The 25,195-nt window shown below is 41.9% G+C and overlaps 1 long non-coding RNA gene across 1 annotated transcript in view; it reads right to left on the minus strand.

Moving 5' to 3' along the window:
- LOC135314591 (uncharacterized) overlaps positions 1–25,195 on the minus strand; it is a 176,970-nt gene that overhangs the window by 33,337 nt on the left and 118,438 nt on the right. The window contains exon 3 of the long non-coding RNA XR_010374101.1: positions 1,555–1,689. This is a non-coding gene — a long non-coding RNA (uncharacterized LOC135314591). The remainder of the gene's footprint in view (positions 1–1,554; positions 1,690–25,195) is intronic.

Raw genomic sequence — 25,195 nt, forward strand, 5'->3', positions numbered from 1 at the left:
TCTGTTACCCTAATTTAAGGTGTGTAATTAGCAGAGCTGGAATGCAAACACTTTCTCTGCTCAAGTCACTGTGGGTGTATATATGTATGACATATCTAATAAGAAGCTGAGCATCCAGCCACTAAGATGCTCCTATAAGCTGTACCACAATCCTCTTAAGGATTTAGGGAAATCAGAGGCTCAGCTTTGCCATCTGTGGCTTAATAAATATTTTCTTTGGAGGCTTTGTGCCTTGTTTTAGCAACCAAGAAAACAGTCATACAGTAATTTCTGAGACATAGCACTACCACAGAGCTCCTCTTCCTCTTTCCTCAACACCACATTTCGCAAGTGGACAACCTGTGGTAGCTTCCAGGCTTCATCATGTGACCCAACAAGGCTGTGTCAGGTCAAGGTTTTCTGTGTACTCTGAATCCCTGTCTTCGGGAGAAAACTGTCAAAAGATACTCATGAAAGCCATATTGCCAGGTCCTTTTGAGTCCCAGGTGGACTTACATATTGGCATGGTCCCATAGGAAAGCAGAAGGATCTCTGAGGAGCAATTCCCACCTCTGATGCAGACCTCACATCCTCAGCTCTGAGGAATATATTAGAGGTGAAAATTTTGTGAAAATTTTGGTATATGACACAAAGGATCCAAAATAATCCCTCTCCTTTTTGCTCAGAGTCAATAGACACACTATTTTTACCAGTGCTGCTTAAGCCGCGTCAGCAGACATAAAACATTTCTGCAGTTTTGTAGTTTCTTCACCACATTCAGTGGTGGGGCCTCATCCAGTACTTCCTCCACTGAGGAATTCCAGTTCTGCTTGCTCTAACCATGCTACCCATATCGCCAAGCTCTGAAGCTTCAGAACTATCCAAATCTGGCTTAGCATAAAGGAAATCAGAAGTTGGTCAGCTTCTAAGAGAAAGACAAATTAAGGAAATAAAGATGAATCGTGTTTCCCTCTGGAGCTTTAGATTAAGATAAAGAGGACTTGCATAGGCCAAGGATGTTAGCATAAAAGATGCTGTTATTTAAGCGGACGTTATTTAAGTGGATGTAAGAAGGCATCCTAAGGAATTCAAGAAAAAGTCAATAATTTCCAAAGTTTCTACAAGAATCTGTGTCCTGGTTTCAGCTGGGGTAGAGTTAAATTTCTTCATAGCAGCTAGTAAGGGGCTATGTTTTGGATTTTTGCTGGAAACAGTGATGATAATGTGGAGATGTTTTGGCTGTTGCAATGTAGTGCTTACACTGGTCAAGGACTTTTTCAGCAGCCCATGCTCTGCCGGGGCCACAAGAAGCTGGGAGGGGACACAGCCGGGACAGCTGACCCCAGCTGACCAACGGGATATTCCGTACCATATGACGCCATGCTCAGTACATAAAGCTGGGGGAAGAAGAAGGAAGGGGAGGATGTTTGGAGTGATGGCGTTTGTCTTCCCAAGTAACCGTTACGCGTGATGGAGCCCTGCTCTCCTGGGGATGGCTGAGCACCTGCCTGCCCATGGGAAGCGGTGAATTAATTCCTTGTTTTGTTTTGCTTCCGCGCACAGCTTTTGCTTTACCTGTTAAGCTGTCTTTATCTCAAACCATGAGTTGTGTCACTCTTACTCTTCCGATTCTCTCCCCCGTCCCACCGGGGGGAGTGAGCGAGCGGCTGCGTGGGGCTGGGTTGCTGACTGGGGCTAAACCACGACAACCTGGAAAAAGAGGGAGAAGCATATAGAAATAAATAGATAACAACATATGGAAAAAAATATTATTGTTTTGTCCCAGTGGTAAGAGCGAAAGACTGAGAACAAGGGACCTAATTTCCAGTGTTGACTTTGCCACTGACTCGGTGTACGATGTTGGTGAAGTTACTGTCTCTCTCTGAGCCACAGATTCCCCTCACACGTGTGTTTCAGATGTAATCGAACTGAAAGCTCTCTTGTCTTACTTATGTTTCATATTTTGAGGGGTTTCAATTTCTGCTGCAGCCTGAAGCTGTTAAGTTACAATATAAAAATAAAGGCAAAACAGAATGGAAACTATAAAATATTGTTGGCTGGTTTGTTTTGATTCTTTAACGGCTTCAAAAGTGATAGCACTCATATAATTGCTCTGTTTTCAGAGACACATCCTGGGCTTGTGCACATCATAATTTTTGTGTGTATTCTCAGCAGAGCACTATGCAGGAGGAGGCTCTATTTTAACTTGAAAACACATTGTGGGCGGAGTTTCGATGTACTGCACTTAGCACATGCAAATGTTAACAAGCACATCTGCAACTGTTTCAAGACAAGCTTGTGAATAGAACTACACACGAATAAAAGGCTGCCCATAGGATATTTCAGAAGTCTTTCTTTTCTGAAAAGCCATGTCCTGGATTCCTTTGTACTACCATACATCAAAGGGGGCGGGGGGAGGGAAGAAACAACAAATGAAATTCTTCTGAATAATTTGTTCTCGGGGAGAAGATCTGTCCTTGCCAAATGAATGCACCTCAGTCTACAGTTGTAAATTTTAAGAAGTGACTGAGAGATGCCATTTGTTTAAACTGAAACAAGTACTTTGCTCTGGAAAGCAGGCCACAAGTAGGGGCAGATTTGCAAATCAGCTAGCCAAACCAAGGCACGCAAAAGGCAAGCGCATTTCCACTTCACATTTCCAAACAGACAACTCTGACAGTTTCTATGTGCAGTTATGTGAACTCCACACGTAATCATGGTAATTGTGTGCAGAAATTGGATGCAAACTGCACAGCTAATTTGTTTTTTAAAAAGGGAGTAATCTTGCAACACTGTATACCAAGGAGTCAAACAATAATTACAATGTGCTTTCCAAACCTCTTAGAACAAACTCACTGTTTCCATGCAGTTGTGCTAAAATATTTCCCAGCTGTCAGTGTGCCTGCACATTGATACGAAGATACTTTTTTTTTAAATCACCAGGAGAGATGGATGAACTTCATTTGCTTTACAGAATGCTTGTATAGTATTTCTTAACGAAGGGTATCAACAGCAGCTTATATTGCTGGTCTAAGGAGCGCAGATCTGTAGCAGAGCTCTTATCAGATCCATAAATGCATTAGAGAATGTGGTGAGAAGTCAATGGAGTCAGTGCCGTTTGATAGGAAGGCCTCAGCTGAGACTGGGCATTTTGCCTGGGATGGCAAACTGAGGATTAAGGGCTTTATGGGACATGTGAACTCCACTCAAATGCAAACATAAGCATGATTAAAATTTAGCAAACTATGATGTACGAGCCCTTGGGCAAAATCCAGTAGACACAGCTGTATTTATAGGTTGATACAAAGAAGAACTGTTAGACCTAACAGCAATTCAGCAACACAGAGAAGAGAAAGGAGTTTGAGATCTCTCTCAATCTAGCCCAGTGTATCTTTCTCTTAACTACTCCCTTCGGCAGCTTTGACCATACAGTTACTACGTGTGACCGTTTTTCCTATGGGTCAATGCATTAGCAACTATAATTAGACTCACAGGAGAAAATGGCAATGTTTTTTCAAAGACCAGGTGTCTACACCGCTACTTAGATGATTTTAAGATGTTGGCTGAGGGCTGCATTTCAACGGTCTGTGCTGATAATGAGAACAAAAGAAATTTGGAAACAATAAGAAAGATTAATGGAGACAAAGGCGCTACAATCTAGAATGTCTGCAGAGAATCCCATACAGTGAAACACTTTGCCAGTAGTGAAGGCACTGATATAAGTGGAAATGAGGCGTTAGTAGCACCCAACAAAACCAAAACTTCTGCCGCCAGTTTTCTGCAGCAGAAAGAAACCTGTAACTTCAGTTTCAGGGCTGGGGGTGGGGAGAAGGGGGCAAACAGTGGAGAGACACTGGTTAGGAAACCTTTCCCCCTTTTTCCTCCAAGTGAATCAACTTTAATGAATTACTAATGCTCTAGGGAAAGGCAAAACACACACTTGGGAGTAATTACAGAGAGTAGCTTCATGACAGCAGGTTATGAGCTACCCCTACCCTGAAGAAAAACCATTCTAGGATAGTCACCTTGTTCTGAATCGCTGATGGGAACAGAGCAACTTCAGGTGAGTGCTGCTCGTACGAAGAAGTAAAGATCTTTCAGAATCGCCCTTCAGATATGGTTGTACATCCCCTTGCTGCTACAGTGGTGTAGAGCTAAGCTGTTTTCAGGGGTCATACAGCTTCTCATCTAAATGAGGAAAAGTGCTTTTGCGCTGGCTAAAAAGGCTACTGCACCGGGGCACTTGCAAATCCTTTTGGGTTGCATCAGCTGGTTTGGAGTGTGTCTGGTCTCTGTTTCGTCTCTCCACAGCATCTTTTGATAAGCTCAACACTTAAACTGTCAGCTGTCCTGTGAGCCTAACTTGCTTTTTTTAGGAAGTAAAATATGAAGATGCAATTAATGCATCTCAAATAAATAAGTCCCTGCATTAAACCCTTATCCATTCCCTTGCTTCCCTTTTACATCTGTTCTTACATCTGAGCTGTTCATGACTGATTAGATTGGGTGTTAGGTAGGCTTGTGCTCTGCCCTGAGAATAAATGACTGCATGACATCTAGGAAGAACCAGGTTCCCACTAGTCCAAATAGCAATGTGTCACCTCTGCCTTGCATGTGCTCTCCAGAAAGCGATCTTGATGTTTCTCTTCCTCTTCTGACTGAGGAAGATTACCAGGAAAAGGACTATTATTCTGATTTGGAATCTAACAGTCCTCAGCATCTCAGTGTACTGCAGGGCCTGAACATAATTGCAGGTAAAGAAGAGAGTAAAAGAGTCATCCTGGAAGTATTTCTGCCTCCTGCTGAGTCTCAGACAGGAGTAGATATTCACCAGTGCTGGAGTGGCACTGGAACACGGCTTTTTCCTTGAGATAGAGGGCTGCAAAAGACTGGATTACATGGCTGTCATCACTGCTTATTGGCTTTTGTTCTTTCTACATAGCAAGGCAGCAGTGAGCAGGGTGCCACAGTGCTGTGCTTGGATGTCTGAGAAGCAGCTCATTGTTAATTTAGTGCAAAAAGGCATTAAAAATCGCAATTTAAAGAAAAAAAAAGTAGCAGAGCAGTTTTCCTCTTGGAGCACCAGGAGCCAGGTCCATAGCTCCTGACAATGATGACAAACAAACACTGGAAATATTTTGCACTTCATCAAAGTAATAATATTTAGGAATAGGTTTAAATGACCTTACTAGTACCGAACAGCATCCTACAGCTCTCTTGGAACCAGTGCTGTGTTCATGGAATCAGACACGTTTCCACACCAGTAAAAATATCAGAAAGTATCAGTAGTATTAAAGGTGAGATTCTTGCACTCCTGTTTACATAGATTAGCACACATGCCAGCAGAGGCTTTAATTCTTGTAATGAGGTTTCTCAGAGAGTAAGGAAAACCCAGACAAAAATAAGACTGGCAAAATCTACCCTTAATATACTGTGAAAATACCTGTGATACTTGAGTGTGTGGCATTGACCAACTATGGCTTATCTTGGTATTATTCTCCACTTTTGCTAGGTGGAAATCTCAGGCTAAAGGCTTCACACTAAAACAGAGGGCTGTATAATTTTTCTAGAACATACAACATTCTGCATACTGCAAATATTCTGTATATTCTAAAGCAGAGTACAGTGCATGCTGGTAAAAAAAGAAGTTCAGAGGAAGCAACAGTAATCATGAAACTATACCAAGTAATAAAAACTGTACCAAACAGTCAAAACCAAAATGAAAGAAAGATTGCGAGTAAGATGAAGTAAGGTTTATGCCTTTACCAAACATAGTAACTATGGCAACTCATGCCACTTCCACCTGAATCTTCTACCAAAAAAACTTCCTGTGTCAGTGCATTTCACTGCTTAGGTGAAGTCTGAGGCTTTTTGTGTATATTTGGAAGCAAACAGAGGCAGTGAGAGGTCGATCAAATCATAAGAAGTGGTCTGTGAAGCACTAACTGTGGAGATCGCACTTTTACCCCCACAAGGAATCACTCCCTTATGTGGGGGCTTTATATCCCACAAAGTGGTCAGTGTAAAACTGGGTCAGTTACAGATGAGATATTTCTTATCTGCACCAGGGCTCCCGCATCACCAGCTCAATTCTCCAAGCGTCTGGATTGCCCTCAGGCACCCCTTGGATTCAAGAATGACTCTCACCTAGGCTGAGTCCTCATCTTTCTGGAAAGAAGATACATGTTGCTCTAATATACATAATTATAACTGTATCTTATTTACCAGCACTTCAGCATGCAGCATTTATAGGGTCTTATTCTGCATTTTTTGTTAATTCATTCTATTCGTGTGTTGTTCTTTAAATATTTTGAATAAGCTTCTGAGGCTGACTTACTTGTAAGGGAAACAGAGCCGAAGACTCTCCCTCTCCAGTTTCAGTGTGAGCCAGACAGCCACACTTTAACTATTTCCCGTAAATCAAAAAAACAATTGCAAGTCAAAATATATTGGGACAGACATGTCAGCTGGTGTGAAGAGTCCTTGCTCTACTGACTTCGGGGAGGCAGGCAAATTTATAGTGGGTGAGCCACTCCCCCCACTCTATGTTGCAACCTCTAGTGATTTTACTGAGTCTTGCAATAGCTAATGTTTTTTTTAAAGTGTTGCTTAAATCAAGAGACTGCACAAGAACCTAAGCTTTTTGAGTTGATTTTTGTGTTGGCTTTTGCTTGAATTTGAATTTCTAGTCTATATGGCTGTAAAGAAAAACTGGAAAAAGTTAGGTGAATGCTATTATGTAAAAAGAGCCAACAATTTCAAACAAACCCTGTAATGATTAATCATTTCATTCCTGGTGCATGTCCTTTACTTGTGAGAGGTAAGCAAATATTAAATTCAAATAGAACTAATAATAAAGAAATCTTTAAAAACATGTTCCTAACTCTCTCTGAAACTTTAACAAAACACAAAGGAAGAGTGCTGAAGCCGGCAAAGTGCTGTCTCACTCAGGAGAAAATCAGGGACAATTTCACTACAATTAGCAGGGCCGGAAAGGAGGCAAGGATGTAGCAATAAAACCTGTCCTTTTTTTAAGAAAGGCAGAGAATTTTTCTCCCAGGTTTCACAAAGACTCTGTTACCTTCTTGTGTGGTTACTTCTGCTGTACAGATGGGATACGGGTAGGCAGATTCTTTGCAGCTTCTTAACTACACGCAATACTCAAATAGAAATTAATTACAAACGGGAAGAGCAGCATTTGAAAATTTATCAGCTGAACCACACAAGAGCTGGGATGGAAATGCATGTTGGGATTGCTCTACCCATGAGCAATCCTGCAAGGACAATGCTTACAGTAAGATTTGAAGTTCCCCTGGCAGAGATTGCCCTTTTTTTTTTTTTCTTCTGTTTTTACCTTTCCCTCACTGATTGTACAGAAACCTGTGCAGTGCAGTACTTCTCAAGGATTGGGGATCAAAGTGTTAAATACCACTCAAGTAGAATATTCCAACAAAGAATGAAATTCACTATTAGGAGCATACTTAAAGCACATCAGCATAGCATGTAATAGGTTGAAAGATAAACTTGCTCTTTTCCCCGCCTGATATCTTTTCACTCAGAACACTAAGTTAAAATGGTAGAAAACAATGCTCCTTTCTCTTCTAAAAATACACAGCGCATAATAAGAAAGCGATGTGCAATCAGCCCCTTGATGTTTTTAAGGTAGTAGCAGGAACTGATACTGCCCAGAGCAGCAATGAGTTTCTGAGTCCCACACATGGCAAGAGAAACTGAAACAAGGGATGCATGGAAAATCCATTAGCAGAAACCTACGTGGAGACAAAACATTTTGGTTTTCGACAGATCTCAAGAGGTCCAAGCACAGCATGTTAATGTTTATGATAGAAGACAGTCAGTCTCCAAGCTTATGTTATTTTGTTTTGGTAAAAGAATATGAGATGTTAGAATAATCACTGGTATTTTTACTGACTAACTCTTCTTAGTAGCTTCTCTCAAGTGTAGCTGGTTTTAATTTGTGGAATGAGGGCAGGCATAGCTTAACATTTATAAAGCTCTAATTGAGAGCATTTCCCTCGAAGAGAACAATAACACAATATTTATTTCTTAGAAGTTTTTAAATTAGATGTTTTTCTTTAAGTTGGCAAAATTCTGGAGTGGTTTTGGGTTTGGGGTTTTTTTGTAAGACCTTTGCTTTTCCAGTGTGACTAAACCCAAAATGTTTGTATCATTAAGATGACAGATGACACGGCCCAAAGGCAAACACACAGGATCATCTATCAGGTGCTTGGCTCTGCTGTGGTTTACTGTGTGCTTTGCCAGCAACTCTTAGCACCTTTGTGCACTTCTGTTTTCTTACCTGTAAAACTGAGATAATGACAGGTACCCTCTTTGTTGAAAGCTTTGGCATCTTTTCTATGTAAAAGTGCTACACAGCACTAAAATACAAATGTAAATACTTAGATAATCCTATCACACCATATATAAAGGAAAGTAGATAGCAGGAGAAATAGTAACCTTTTGTCTCAAGGGACCTGGGTTGTTTTTAGTTTCTAGTCTCTATTCATTTCTTTTTTTCCTTCCAGAATTGTCTGAAACATCTGCTGAATTGGCACAATGTGAATGGAGAGATTCTACCTCATCCTAATTTTGTCCTGATGCAAAACTGTCAATGTCTGGTGTTTTCAAAGGCAACAATTTTTTCTGAGTGCAGTGCCAGGAATAATCTCCTGCTCTTTGACTCAATCTGTAAGCCCACAGGGTTATGTATTTATTTACTTATTTATTTTGATGTCTCCAGAATAGCAATGCATGTTGCTCTACCAGACTGCATGCTGTAAAACAGTGGAAGCAAATAAACTGCAATTGTTAATGTTAATTGGTCTTACTTTACCATGTCATTTCCAATTTTTTTCAAAATGGAGATTAAAAAGGGTTGGAGAAAAAGCTATGATTTTGTCATAAGCAATCCAGTTAGCAGAGTGAACTGAAGGGATTTGATTGTTCAAGCTCTGCACAACCAACGAACCGCACAAATTCACATTAATCTGTCTGTCTACACCCCCTCAGCCTTGTCTGCACAGACCTGTTCCTACATGCAGTGATCATGTAGGCCTCTGAGTGTGCATACCCATGTGCAGAAGGGCCACGCTGTCCTGCATATTTTGTACCATTTATGCATTGCACAGACCTTTGAAAGTGTAGATGCTGAAATGTTGGTAAGTGTGTAACCCGGTGAGGCCCCAAGTGACCCGTTCAGGCCAAATAGCGGAGAAAATTTTGACTTTTCACTTTCAGCTGACATGGGGTTTGCTCTGTGGAAAACTTCAAACAGTGAAAAGCCAGGAAGCACAGTATCTTGCAGATTTGAGAAGCTCAGACAACCCAAACAACAGTTCAACTCACCCACCCTCCAGTACAAAGGCAGAACTGCATCCCCACAGCGCTGCGCTGAGTGTGTTCCCCAAACTGAATATAAAAGACCCAAGGGAGAATGGTCCAGCCTAAATGATCTCATTCATTCAGGATGTTTTCATTAATATCCTCCTTCAGTTTTCCCGTTGATAGTTTCAGATGCATTATTCTTAGCAATCCCTTATTAAAACCCCCTATTGTTTTTTTCTAACGCCATGGTGTTTCTGCCTTTCACATTCCTACACAGAGTCACAACCCATTCATATCCTTGCCCTCAGTTTCAGCAGTTCTCAGAGAGACTGAGCCACTGCCACTCGGGTGCACACAAACACATCCACACGTGTACACATAAACTTTCTGATATTCTCTGAACTTCCACCCAGTCTAGTCTTGAGGTGTGGAAAATGGAGCATACTGTCCTGAGAAAGGTATATAATTCCGGTCAAAAATTCCTGCTTCTCTTCCCCATCCCATCTGGGACTTTCTTGTTGCCATGTCATTGCACCACAGATTTATATTTCATTTTCTGTTATCTATCACCTCAGGACTCACTCAGCAAAGTGTTCTAGGTTTTCTCCCTCAGAAGGAGGTTTTCTCCCTCAGAAGGAGGTTTTCCTCATGTATTAGCTTCTCGTTTTCCATATTGCATGGCATTGTCCTGTTTTATGTTCATATACCCATCCTCTATAAGCCTCTTCCCTATTTGGACACATCTGGGCAGCTTCACTGTCCACTCGATCTCCCAAGTGACTGTCAGCTAGAGATTTTATTAGCACAGCCTTCTTTCAAATCATTACCAGTAGCTAAGAATCAACATAAATCCCATCTTGGTGCCAACCTCTGCTAAACACCTCCCCAAAACACAATACGTTGCTGTTAGTAATTATCCTTCAGCCAGTTTGCTGCCCTTATGACACAATGTTTATATCCAAACTAATGTGTAAACTTGTTTTGCAAGCAGGAATGTCATGAGAAACCACATCAAATGCATTACTAAAATCCAAATCATCAGTAGGTCCAGCAAATTGCCCTTTATCCATTGATTTTGTAATTCTGTTTTCTAAAACAAGTTTGGAAAATCTATTTTCTATTTTTTCTTCGCTACTAAGGCTCATTTTTGCCTTCTCCCATAAAAGAATTTCCATAGATGTTCCTTTTTTCCATTCCTGCATGCCTTTTCTCAAGCTGAGATATTCCCAAGACCTTTCATTAATTAGCTAGGAAGACAAGATTTGTCATAGTTTACCCTGCATCACAAAAGCTGATGATAAATTCGATGTTTGTTGCAGCTGTGGAGCAGATGTGGGCCCTGAACTCTGAGATTTTTGTTCTCTCTGTGTAATGCAAGTCAGAAATTTTAGGGAAACGTATACGCCAACAGTTACCAGAGTGTGATATCTGAAATGCCTCAATATTTTTCTTTTTTGGGGAATGGGATTTAGCTGTAATATCTCAGAGAGCAGGATGTGCTTTTGCTGATGGCTTAAGGCATGTCCAAGAGTGGTTTCAGGCTTGGATCCTGACCTTGAAGCCTAGAACTGGACACTAGCTTCCCTAGCATTGTATAAGGCTTCTGGCACAGATGAGATTAAAGTCAGATACTACAAGGGTACCCTGAGTTTTCTAGGTAGTAGGCATCTCAGTAATACTGGAAGACGACTAAATTATTCACAGCTTGAACTCTTGCCCAATATGCAGAGCAGGAGACTACAAAACCCTCAAATGACGATGTGACTGCAGAAGCAGAACAATCAGAGATCGCCCATTCACATGATTCAAGACCACACACTTGGTCCTATTTGATGGAAGAAAACTTGTCATTACAGGGGAGGAGGAAAACAGGCAGGAAGGTTGTCAGGTCTGGAACTGGGTGAAAAAAAGACTACATACTTCATTAGAGAAGACTCAAGCTCTCAAATCCACTAACAGTAAAATTTACTGCACCTTTGAAATATACAGAATTCTGCCTGGAAGTCAAGTGTGGGGAAATGGAAAAGGACATGCACAGACAGCACAGTCATATGGCCAACATATGGAAATCAAATGGAATAGCTACTGCCTTTTAAGCTCCACAAGAACGATGAACTGAAGATGAGCGAGACACCTCTTTCTCACCCTGTTTATTTCCCTGAATACCCCACCACTTCCCAGCCCTCACAGCACATGCAACACTCACCCTGTTTTTCAGGTATTTGCAGCTTTTAACCCCTAAGAAGCCTCAGACTGCTCCATAAGTACTCTATCTACTTTCCTGAGCAAACCCACGCAATGAAGTAGCAGATGAAAGGCAACAGAAGCATTGGCACGCAGTTTCCTAAAAAAATAAAAATCCCTGCAACAACCTCACCATCAACACTGGGCTCATTCTTACAGCTAGATGGAAAGAGTAGCATGTGAGCATCGCTGTGCACACACACATCGAACTTGTTTGTTTAACCACACGCATATAAAAGCCTGTTGAAATCACAACATATCTTAGGCCTAGGCAAAAAGTTTTAATTAAAGGAAACATATTTTCCTCATTAATACATTGCATGATGTATCAACGACCATGACATACTCCTGTGGCATATTTTTTTCTTCTCTGTGTGTGAACATCTGTACATTTCCCCAGAAGCCGAATTTGACACATGTGATGCAGGAACAAAACTGTCTTTTCAGTGGAAGTCTAAAGCAAACAGATGTGTCAAGCATCTGCCAACAAGTTATGAGGAAGTTACTTGTGCTCCAGGACATAATCGTAGAATCATAGAATAGTTTGGGTTGGAAGGAACCTTTACAGGCCATATAGCCCACCCCCCTGCAGTGAGCAGGGACATCTTCAACCTCATCAGGTTGCTCAGAGCCCCGTCCAACCTGACCTTGAATGTTTCCAGGGACGCGGCATCTCCCACCTCTCTGGGCAACCTGGGCCAGTGTTTCACCACACTCACAGTAAAAAAAGTCTTCCTTGTATCTTGTCTAAACCTATCCTCTTTTAGGTTAAAACCATTACACCTTGTCCTATCACAACAGGCCCTGCTAAAAAGTCTGTCCCCATCTTTCTTATAGTCCCCCTTTAAGTACTGGAAGGCCACAATAAGGTCTCCCCACAGCCTTCTCTTCTCCAGGCTGAACAACCCCAACTCTCTTAGCCTGGTCTCACAGCAGAGGGGCTCCAGCCCTCAGAGCATCTCTGTGGCCTCCTCTGGACCCGCTCCAACAGGTCCATGACCTTCCTGTGCTGAGGGCTCCAGAGATGGATGCAGGACTCCAGGTGGGGTCTCACCAGAGCGGAGTAGAGGGGCAGAATCACCTCCCTCGATCTGCTGGCCACGCTGCTTTTGATGCAGCCCAGGATATGGTTGGCCACCTGGGCTGTGTGTGTGGACTGATAGCTCATGTCCAGATTTCCATCCACCAGTACCCCCAAGTCCTTCTTGGCAGGGCTGCTCTCAATCTCTTCATCCCCCAGCCTGTACTGATACTGGGAATTGCCCCCACCCAGGTGCAGGACCCTGCACTCAGCCTTGCTGAACCTCATGAACTTCACACAGGCCCACTTCTCAAGCTCGTCCAGGTCCCTCTGGATGGCCTCCCATAATAACCCTCAGGTTATTATGCATCCTAATAACCCTCATAGGTTATTGTGCATGCCTGCATAACAACCTGTGCACTTCTCTTTAGAAGAATGTTTGTCTTTTGTGGAAAAGACAACTCCCTACTGCAAGTTGTGTTTCCAGTTGTATGGGAAACACTCACAGGATGGGGTTGGAAGGGACCTTTGGAGACAGTCTAGTCCAACCCCTCTGTTCAAGCAGGGTGTTACAGCAGGTTGCTCTGGAGCATGTCCAGTGGCGTTCTGAGTACCTCCAACGACGGAGACACCACACACACTCTGGGTAACCTGCTCCAGTGTTTGACCACCCTCATATTGAAAAAAATAATCTTATATTTGAACAGAATTTCCTGTATTTCAACTTGCGCAGCACTGAGAAGAGTCAGGCTCTGTCTCCTTTACTCTCAACCATCCGATATTGATACAAACTGGCAAGACATCTCTTGAGCCTTCTCTTCTCCAGGCTGAACAGCCTCAGCTCTCTTTGCCTCTGCCCATATGTCAGATTATTCTGTCCTTTAGTCATCTCTGTAACCCTTCGCTGGACCTTCTCCAGTACACCCAAGTCTTTCATGTACTTTCATGTACTGGGAGCCTGGGTCTGGACACAGATGCTGGATGTGTCTCACCAGTGCAGAGGGTGAGAATCACTTCTCTCAACCTGATGGTAACGCTCCTCCTAATGCAGCCCAGGATGCTGTTGGCCTTCATTGCTGCAGAGGCATAGAGCTGACTCATGTTCAGCTTGCTGTCCACCAGGAGCCCTAGGTGCTTCCGTGAGACCCCCGGCTTCTGGGTAGCTCTAGTATATACTGACATTGTTTTCAGATCTGCATATCTAAGCCCAGGCACATAAATCCATGTCGGGCACCAAAATAAAAGCCGGCTGCTATTCCAAGGCACTGCACACCTACAGCTCCCAGTGGAGAAAAGTGGAAGTGTTACGATTAAAGCCCTATTTCATGTTTCCAGGTTGCCTGCAGCAGACCCTTCATCATCAAATTGTGTATAAACGGAGCCTCTGTAAGATGCTACATTTCAACTAAACTCTAACAAGAATCACTGAAGAGAAAAGTGCATTTCCTTCCAGTTTAATCCTTTGCTTTCAGTTGTGGTAGGTTACAAACCTATTGTAAGATAGATACCACGCAACACAGCAGCATGCAGCTCTAAGATAACTCATCCTAAAACAGTGATCTATATGGAAGGTTAGATAGTGCTGCATTATACATGAGAACATCAGTTTCTTTATGAACAGACCCCCACTGCCATGTGCTGGGAGGTATGAATTAGACATGATAAACATAATAAAGCAAAGACATCAGTGTTTAGGATACCTTTTTATAAAGCACTTGCCTGTGCCTGCACTTAGAATAGGTACCCACATCCATTCCCTTATTAACTACCACAGACCTTCATCATTCTTGAACTCTCTTGTTAAGGTGAATAGCAAAAAAGGGAAAAATAAGATCTTACTGCTGAAGCCCAATTCCTGGCCCCTGGGGTGCCTAGTTGTACAAGATGCAGAATGTAAATGCAGAAATGAGCTCTACAGAAATGCTTATGGATGAGGAAATAATATCATGAATTGTGTTATGTCAAGTGAGACCCTATTTATAAACAGACAAAAAGCTTCTTGGTCTGTAAGTAAGTGATGGGAGGCAAGACATTGTTCACTGTACAAATGAGCGCAAAATATGATAAAAAGGAACTGCAGGGCTCTCAGGAAGAATAATGCATGTGCCATTATCATTTTGACACAGAGGACAGTAGCGCATTCATCAGTATTGAGTTGCAGAGAACCTGTGCCTACCCTTTGTGAATCCTGTGGGAGGTTATGTACGTGGTATGTGTTTGGGGTAGGTCTTTGGACCTACGTCAACAGCATGATCAAAGCCAGGGCTGGTGTATATTAAGGCAGGTTTGGCAGAGAGGCACAAGAGTTCTGATTTGAATGGGCCAGCCCTCGCTCTCTGTGTGGCAGAGATGTTTCACATGCTCACATTGCCTGGAAAGCCATGGTTGGAAAGGCACAAAAAAGGCAGGAGGCAGACAGTGGCCAGTGCTTCAGAGAGCAGCAATAGCTCAAGCATGTTACAGGGGCAGCTATTTGCACTACAGACAAAACAAGGCAGAGACTCTGCATGTAAGATCTGTTATTTTTCTAGTGGTTTGTAGCATTGCCTCCTTTATCCCCTAGGTAAATGTAATGGTGAATCATACCTACCTGTTATTAATTTTCTTTCCTCTTCCTTCCCCATTTCCTCCCCAAATCAAGCAGTCACAACTTGGACATGACTCTTGAAAGGGGAGCATCCAAGCAAAGTTGTCTATCTAGGGGTTAGATCCCAGGGTAAGAACCTGGACTGATTGCCAGCTTTGAAGATGAGGCAGAAAGCTGCAAGACTTGGAAGTCAGCATCCAGACTGAGCTTAGGCTTTGGAGGCTTAAAAACCCCAATTTGCTTAGAGCAGCATGGGGAGTTGACTAGATGCTGCTATAGCATTCACTCTCAGAATTGGGGTGATGGTGCTTTCTGCCACCAGCCATTACAGCCTACAACCTACACAAAGCCCCTAGTACTTTAAGGGAAGCTAAGGTCAGTTCTGTTCCACCGATACCGTGTTCAAGACAGATGTTACGGTGCCTATACCTTCACACTGCCAAGAAGCAGCTGTTTTTGGAGACTGAAAAACACTTTTAGATGCAGGAAATCTCCAAGAAGGACTCAACGTTGAGTTACTCTGAAAGACTACAGTGCCTTTCAGTCTGCTGTACAGCACGTACATACACATCTAGCTTAACTTTTCCAAGGACATTGATGGGACTTGGAAGTCAAATCTCAGAAGGTACACTCCAGACACGTATTGCAACTGTAGTGCTACACTGACCACTCCAGGCAAGATGGAAACGAGGGACAGCGGGTAAGACACTGAGTTTGCAATGCTAAATATATTTGTTGTTCTCTGTCATTGCTTTAATAGAAGCCATCATAAAGACATCGTTCAGTCACTGAATTTAACCCGTTGCACTTTCCTAACCTTGCCAATCTTTGAGTTTGGGATTATAGCAGTGAGCAGTTTATCTCTTCTGAAGATGTAACAAAACGCCATGGCTTTCAGACCCCTTATCTCATAGACCCTTATCTTCTTTATTTCCAATGTGCCTGGGGAAAGGATGAGGAGCAGAGGAACACCCAGGAATTTAGCACATTATTAGTATTTTTTTTAACCTAGGGGCAAAGAACAAAACAAGTGAGCTAAGTGCTGTGAAGTAGCACACTTAACTTTGTCTCCAGATCTATGAGTCTAGCACATTAGAGGATAGTGTTGCCTTTTGATACCTGCTGGTGCTAAGAGAATGCATAATAATAAAACCACCAGCTAAGCTCTTACATCATTTTACAATCAGGCATCTCAAAAACTGTTTATCTGATCAGTACCAAATTCTGTCAGAGCGTTGACATGTGCATTTCTAAATAATTTCAGTATGTCAACCTGAATAGACACACAGAATCAGAGAGTTAATTATCTTTGACAACTTTGCCAGCTAATTTCCTATTTATATGTACCAAACTAGGGGCCTCTTTTATCCTTCCTTGTCACAAAGGGTTTATCAATCAAATCAAGGCCTAAAATTGGCTGCCAAGGCGGTCTGCCATCCCAAAGGGGAGTTTATCCGTTTGAAATCTTTCCGACTATCTAATGACAGCAACATCGACATGAAACATAATAGGCATTGTTTTTTGTTGTTCCTTCTCTCTCCCTGCCCCCTTTCTTCTTCTACTCAAAGCGGACAGTGCCTCTTTGGGAGAAGATGAAGCTCAGGCTGGTACCTCCCCTGCCCTCCCACGGCTCCCCGCTTCCTAAACATGCCTACGCCTGGATGCAGCTGTCAGGACCGGGTTTCGGATGCACACAGTTCACCTCTGGATTTGAGCTGACAGAACCTGCCCGTGTCAACTCCATCCTTGTCTCTGCCAATTGAAGCACATTCGTTGAGGAATACGAACGATGTTAAAAACTCCCCGCTCCTGCTGACAGGCATTAGATGGCGGAGCTTTCGTTGCATGTTGCCACTACTTTTCTCTGACAGGCAGTTATGTTTTACTTTAATAGCTATATATCTCCTCTCCAGTTCCCTTTAACTGGGTGGAATTTTAAAAGGATACCAAGAGGTTGTCACTTCATTGGTGCACGTTGGTGTTATACCTCATTGGGGAACTCCCCCTTACACACATCATGTGAAAACATGTTGCACCTCATGGCAAAGGCAACAGAAAAAAAACATGATCCTTGCTGATACCATGCTAGGATTTTCTGTCCCACCATGGGTGGGGAAAGGCCAAGCAGTCAAGGGATGAATCCTAACAGTGGGCTGAACCCCCACAAGCAATTTCTCTAGGGAAGTTATAAAAGAGAAAGAATTTCCTCTAGAACCAGGATGACACAGCAGCAGTCCTCAGATACAGCTGGAGGTGGCAAGATTCATCACGCATGATGCTGGTATTCAGACATGCCACCCTTACTAGTTAAAAATAAATAAAAATATAGAACTCTAAAACCATTGAATTATTGCTTAGACAGTCACCACTCTTGGGCCAGACCACACAGGGAAAATTATCTATTATATGAGAAAAAGACAAAAACACGGTGTTGTTCGTATTCCTGGAGATGGGGCTGTTTTCTTCTCACCAATACAAACATGCTGACCGAAGGTGGAAGATTCTCAGCAATCTGCCTTGCATACATGCTGCACACTGTAGATCCAGAGGAGATAAAATGTCTGCTCCAGTGCTCTCCCCAGTCTCTGAGCGTCGAGGCACTTATACCTCACGGTTGTTCCCCTGAAGTGCGCCAAAAAGAGTTAGAATTGCACTTTTTAAACACTCCACTAACCTTTTGAATCTGTGGGTATTTTCTGTCTTTAGAAAATAGCTTCCTTTCTAATTCCAACCTTTTATCCCAAAAGCTGTCTCCTCTTTCCATCAGTTTCAGAACACGGTGGGCACCGTGCAAGCCAGTAACCCTGGCTGGAAGAAGAGAAGCTGAGCTTATATTCTTCCTGTGGTTGATGTAGGCATTCAAGATATGCACCTGCCCCTTACACAATGAGGTCTCACAGAAGGTACAAAGTATCTGGAATGAAGTGCCTTGTTGTAATGAGGTCTTGAAAGAAGATTTTATGTTATTTTATTACTTACTATCTAAAAGAAGGGGTGAGAGGGGAAAAAATGACTGGCAGATTCTTTAATGTCACCCAAAAGCCTCAAGGGCCCAATTAATCAGGAAATATGTTTGGCTTTTGGACTTCAGTTGCCCATTCCCTTGGGCTTCTGCAGTGCGGGGGCTGGACATATGTTACTTGCTCACGCTCTAAGAAATTATATTTGCATGGGGAGTGATACCTGCTAGTCCCGAATTAAGATGTCAAGACCTTCTCTCATTCAAATGCCAGCACTCTCAGCTGGAATGTGTCCAGAGAGGGCCCACAAACCAGTCAAACAGCTTGGTTCATAACCTTCACCATTCCCACGAGAGTCTGCGTGAAGACCCAGCTATTTGGGTAACACAGTGGAACAGGACATAGGAGAATGTGCATTCTTACATCCTCCTCGATTCTCACTGATGAGTATAAAGTGACTAACCACCACTAACTCAGGTAATAAGAAAAAAGATTTCTTGAACTCATGAAACCAATACTGATTCAAAGTCCTCCCTGGGACTGCTGAGTCAGTGGAGAAACCTCTTTCGCTTTTGAAATCAATGACAAAACTACAGCAGGAAGGGTATTTCTCCCCAGATATCAAGCCAGGAATGGCTTTAAACTGCTAAAGCTGAGCTGGCTTCTTTGGAAACAATCGACATCAACTTAAAAGTTTATGAGCCTTTCTCATCTGGGCTGCCTGACCAGAAGATCTGGAATTTTCAAAGATGCCAACAATATCTAGTCATTTTAGCACTATTAGCAGGCCATCTTGCATTCACAGAAAATACTGTGGCAGCCTAGAGGTACCTTTCTACAATTTAATATGGGATGCACAAATAAACTTTTAATCTGCTGCTTGTTCCAAGGAACATACACTTCCAATGGTAAAACCAAGTGACTGCTGAATTGCTTTGACTGAGACATCATAGCAAATCCCTATTCCAAGCTCCCGTTGCTTGCAGAATGGCATGTTTTCGGCAGGAGCAGCTCAGGGCAAGGCATACACAGAGGCAGGTGTATTCAGAAATATTCACTGTGTTCCGGGAGTCTTCCAGCGACAGATCTCACACTAGCTCCAGCAGCAGAAAAATATATCTCATGACACAGCTAGGGGAGCGATAGCGTGGGTTAATGTTGTCTGTGCAATGGCTATTATTTTTATTTCCCTGTCTCTGGAAGATGAAGACTCAAAAATATTCTTAAATATGGAGTGAAATGGCTGTGCCCAGACCCTAGAGAACAATCCTCAGTGATTAATACCGATGCCCTGGTTGCCAGTAGTCCTGTTACTGCTGTGAAGGGCTCCTTATAGTTAGTGAAGGATTGCTAAGGTTTCACTGAATGCACACAAAAGTCACCAGGCAGGAAACATTGAAAAGCAAAGTTCTCATCTTTCCACCACATTAATAAAGCTACAGTAGCAATAGTGCAAGGTCTCATACACCAGACAACCAATTCTCAGCAGGGAACTTACATAAAAAGGAGGAGATTACTTCTGGATGCTGCCTTTGCCGAGACTCCCAGCACATGCTGTTGGTGATGCAGATGCTTATCCAGTAGAAGCTGGGCAGAAATCAGCAATTCATTTCACATTAGCTGGTATTGAACATCAGTCATTACAACCAGCATGGTCCGGATTTGAGCCAGCGACCTAAGGGTGAAAGGCTGCAGCTTCCCAAGCCGGTAATCATTGCGTTTTGACACAACCAATTATTCAAAAACAGTCACTCAGAGCTCAATTAAAATTTCGGTAACTTAACCTTTTCTTTGCTTCTCCTTTGTCTCCTGCACATTGTGTTCCCCAGTCTAAATAAACTGAACACTTTGTCACTGCACTATATAATTCTGTATTCAAATTGTCAGGACCTACCGTAGTCACCTCTGTCTCTGCCAATCCCAATGCGCTCGCTCAGGCCTCTGAACAGTACTAAAGCCATCTCCCTGACAGACACTTTGATAACATCACCGAGCGTATGCATTGAGGCAAATTCCTTCTGACAGCATTCACTCAACAAGCCGAAAACTAAAGAGGTATACAGATTTGTTTTAGTTACCTTGCTTGTGTGATAGATGTTATAATTAACTCTCTGTCTAATACTGAAAAGCTATTGTTAAGTTTCACGGCCTTTGAAGATTCACATTTGTAACAGCAAACCTCTCAAATGAACACATTTAGCAATGACTGCATTTTTCAGTGATTTCTTAATGTTGCCAAACAGCAGCACTGAATATTTATAGAGTTTCTGTTAAAAAATTACACATATCATTGCTTGGTTTTGCTTTGATCTAGAATTTATTGTCTATGAAGTAAAAAAAGACAGACACTCCCCCTCCCCCCCTTGTATACCTCCAGTGCATGTTGGCTGCTTAAGACATCATGTAGAGGCAGGTCATCTCAGACTCCAGTACAAATCTAATTAAATTAATGCAACCTCTTGGACAACATAGAAGCATTATTGCCGCAACCATTCTAACATTTATCACATCTACACAGCCATCCATCAGAAACTAAATGCTTAGTCTCCTACCCTGTGTTCACCACAGTGGATCCAGTTACATTTTTTCTACCCAGCAAGAGCAAATTATTATAGACAGACTCTATATCGATGTGTCCACCTGCTGGACCTGCGTTGTAGTTTAACAAGTGGCTACTCCTGCCCTGAAAGCTTCCTGCCAAAGCAAACACTCCCCGAGCCCTTTGGGAGTGGTGAGGGCCACGGACTGACACCAGTTGCTCGGGATGCCCCCGCAGGTGAGGTGTATGGCTGGGTAAATTACCAGCTTCGAGACAGCTTAAGCCAGAAGGAGGCTCAAACTCCATGTTATGCAGTGGGACACTGGTAGGGAGGGATTGCAAAAAGCAGCTAATAAGAGGGTAGAAGCTTATGTCAGAATAGGCCTCTGTTTATAGCTGCTTTAACTTCCATTGATTTAGAGTCCTGTAGACACTCCTATCAACATATAATTCGCAATACCACAGATGCCACCTCTGGATTTGGCCCAGTAGGTAACCTTCTAACAGGTTCAGGGGTTTCTCTGTTGTATGACAATGCATGGGGATACAACAAATCTTAGCACTGAACACACGCTTTTCACACTGCTATGTTTCTGAAAGGCAGCCCTGAGGAGAATGTTGCTGATGGATAAAGCTAAATAATCCACTCTACATATGCTGATACTGCCTTATGCATTGCCTGAACTGCTGTTCCTCCCATTTCTCCTTGGAACATGGATGAAATGAGTTATTCTGGATTTTTACCTACCAGGGAAATTATAATGAACTAACTAAGAGGGTTCCAAACATTGCCTGCTGCCCCAAGCAGCACCCGCGGCTCCCAGCACTTCAGAGGTCATGCCTGCTGCCACTGGCTGCAATACTCTACACACACCAGGGGGATCTTGGTCTTTAAGACAGCTACAAAGTGCTCAGCAATCACAGCATTCCTGACTCCATGCTGCAGAATTTACTGGTCAGCAGGATGTGATGAAAGCAACTATGCAACTGGCAGCTTTAGTTTTGCGATTTTGAAAATAAAGGAAAAAACGAATTGCAGTTGGAATTCACTTCCCAGTTCTGTCCCTTTCATTACCATTGTGGGTCTTTTCCACAATTAACTTCACAATAATCTCATCTTCATTAGCTCTCCAGGCTATCTAAGGTTTTTAATAGCTACAGTGACAAAAACAAAGACACAACCAGCCTGCCTCAGGGAGATGACAGTCTGGCATTTTAAACAATTTGACCGCACACTGCACATATTTCCTATGAAGCTACTTCAGAGTGTGAACAGAAAGAATAATTTTTCTTACCACCTTCACATAATCAGCTATTTAAATTATCTTTCTGCTTTTATCATAATGATTTTTTGTTTAATCTTGAGATTGATTTTACATAAAAACCTGTCACTACCCTTTTAGCAGAAAGCACTACATGAGGGTTTGTTTTAATAATTACTGTAGTCCCCTAGACTATCTTAAGCACAGATGATAGTCTTGTTCTGATTAAATATAACCAAAGATCAATGATAGAGTTGGCATTCTCATGTCTTATGTTCCAGGTAGGTGAGGTGCTGTCATTTGGATTACAAATGTCGCACTGGAGTTGAGTGTACCTTATCGCCACAGTAAATATTGTGTCCACGTTTCCACTAAGAAACATGTCTCTCGGGGTTTATTCTGTAACTTGCTCATAAGCATCTGCTTGAAGTTTGGAGGAGAAGTTGAAGAGAACATGATTTTAAAGAATAGTAATAATGAAACATTTCAGCTTCTTTAAACTACAAGAGTATTAAGAAAACACAAGTTAAGCAGTTTATGAAGCTTATATTTTTATAACTGTTCTGGGGTATTGGTATAATACTTAAAGTTCTTCTCTCAATGTACATTTCTGTAAATGCATAACAATACCTGCTTAAATTCAAATTTACCCAGGAGACCAGAACATCTTTGAATTGCCCGTCTGTTTTATCATGCAAATTTTTTATTTATCCTACAAACATTCTAAGGGATAAATAATATACAGTTTAAAATTATATATTATACTTTAAAGATATGTGCAATCTTAGAGAGACTAAAGACTGTGGATTAGGTTTTCTGGGCCAGTGTAAACTGAGAGACTTCATTCACTACAGTAACATTTTTTCAGCTGTACAGTGGTATCTCTAAGATAGGACTGTGGATTCTTCAGAGGTTATGGCCTGAGATAGACATGTTCATTGTATCCTTTCTAGGATGCGATTCATGGATATGCATTGCATTTAGCCTAAAGATGCTGCATTAAAAACTTGGTGGTGTTAACATGCCTTAGCCTCAGAAACAACTGGACCTGTGACCAACAGCTGTGTCTGCTTCCCAACACTGTTTTACACAGAGGGATATCTCCTGGGACAAGGAGGTCCTTTGCTTGGGGCCTAGGGATGACCTGGCTACAGCCTCTTTGCACCAAGCGGCACAGGACAGACAAAAGGCAATGAAATGCTATCTGAAGGTCTGTTTTTGGCGTGGAAACCTACCTCCCTTGGCATTTGTTCACTTCACTCAATATTTAGTCATTTCCTGGGATGCCTGCTGTTGTAGATGCCTGGAATTAGCTATTCTGCTGCTGGATCTCCTGCTTTCACCTTTGCACATAAAGATAGGATACATTTTGTTTTTCGCTGAAGAGGCATAATTTGTTTATTTTAAGTTATTAAGATGTATATTTTTAATTATCAGATCTCATTTAAACTGGTAAATGCCATCACATGTGTGCCAATTTGTGACTTTATTTCTCCCTGGACATCCTTGCCCCCTGACCCAACTTGCATCTGATTGGGTTTTTTTCTGAGATTTGTAGAATGACTCATCTTTTAGCTTCTTCACTTTCTAACATGATATCTGAGCTGGGAGATGCTGGGATTCTTGCTAGCTTTGGGTCTGGTTTTGAATTTTTTTTTAACAGTTATTAACTGCTTTTGTGACACTGGCCAACGGTGCACACTTCCTCTCATTGTTAGTTGAGCTGCCTCTCAGTTACTAGATATTATGATTAACTATTAGATAAAGGGAGGCTTCTTTGTTTCCTGTCATCGGCTGGTATAGAAAAAGATTACAAAGGATTTACTGAGCAAGCTGCCCACTGACTCAGAATTTAGCTGATAGCCCATGATGTTCATGATGATCAATGATGAATTCAAGAGAAGCCTGTGAAGTTCCTTCTTAAAATCTATGATTATTTTTCACCCCTTGGTACTACTTTCTCTTTACAGTAAAGATATGGCCAGCTCAGGATCTGCAGGTGAAAATTTGGCCTGGATTTCTTTTACTTTGCCTTTGACTCCTTTTACTTTGCCTTTGACTCAACCTTCCTAGCAACTCAAGGCATCATTTCTTCCTTACCCACTTAATTTCTCTTCTGTTGAGAGGAATTACAAGTTTTGGTGTCGCATTTGTGGCTGATGTTGTCCAAATGTAAGAAAAACTGCCTGCTTCCCTGAGATTCAAATGAGTGGTAAAGAGGATGTTGCTTCACAGGTTAATGAATGAGCTTCTTCAGTTCTTAGCACATTTCATTTCAATTTAAAATCATATGCCACCAATGTCTCTCAGTGAATGAAAAGATCAGAGACATCTGCTTGAACTCTTTACAGAGATGATAAGAGCATTCATTTGTTGTCTTGCCTCTTAGGTCTACATTTAAAAACAAAAAAGACTATTAATTCATTATGAGATTAAATGGTTTTTTTCATATTTGGAAAGCAGAACAGATATCATACAAAAGAAGAAAGGACACATATTATACTTGACCACTAGGTCAAAGGACATCAACCAAAAAAGAGTGAATCTGTATAATTAATCCCCACTATCATAAATTGGTTTAAACAAAAGTTATGTAAGAGAACTCATAAGTGATTGAAAGTAAAGTTCTACATTTCCTTCTCCTAGTAATAATAGCATTAATTTAAAAAATCTAGATCTCATCAGCAAGTCTATAACAATCATTTGGGGAAAATTACATATATTCCTTTTGACCATGCAAAAAACTTATTTTAAGACCCGATTTTATTTAACACTCCAGCACTAACTTCATACATATTACAGTATAGACAATGCATACATATTACAGTATGCCCTATTAAATGAGACGTAAATGGGCTGCAGGTTCTCCTTGGATTTTGTACCACTTGAGCGACCAAGAATAAGCTGTATATCATAGGAATTTGGGACAGGGCTTCCGGGACACAATAAACTAAAGGAATGAGCAACCCAAAAGATTACACCTTCAGCCTCCCAACAGCTTATTATTGCTAAGAGAAGTCCCACCCATGGTACATACACAGTCCTCCCACTCCCGGTGTCTCAGTTGCTGGAGTAAAGGACAAAAAATGTATCTTTTCTAAGTAATTCTGTTTTCTGCTGCCAAGTCAAATAATATCTTGCTATCTGTCTGCCAAAAAGGATCTGCTACACTCTACTCACTCCCATTCTTCTCTCTATTCCATATTTTAGCTTCTATCCTCATGCCCTATTGCTACTTAGGTATAATAATTATATAATTTT

Source organism: Phalacrocorax carbo, chromosome 8 (assembly GCF_963921805.1).
Source record: "Phalacrocorax carbo chromosome 8, bPhaCar2.1, whole genome shotgun sequence".
In the NCBI taxonomy this organism is placed as follows: Eukaryota; Metazoa; Chordata; class Aves; order Suliformes; family Phalacrocoracidae; genus Phalacrocorax; species Phalacrocorax carbo.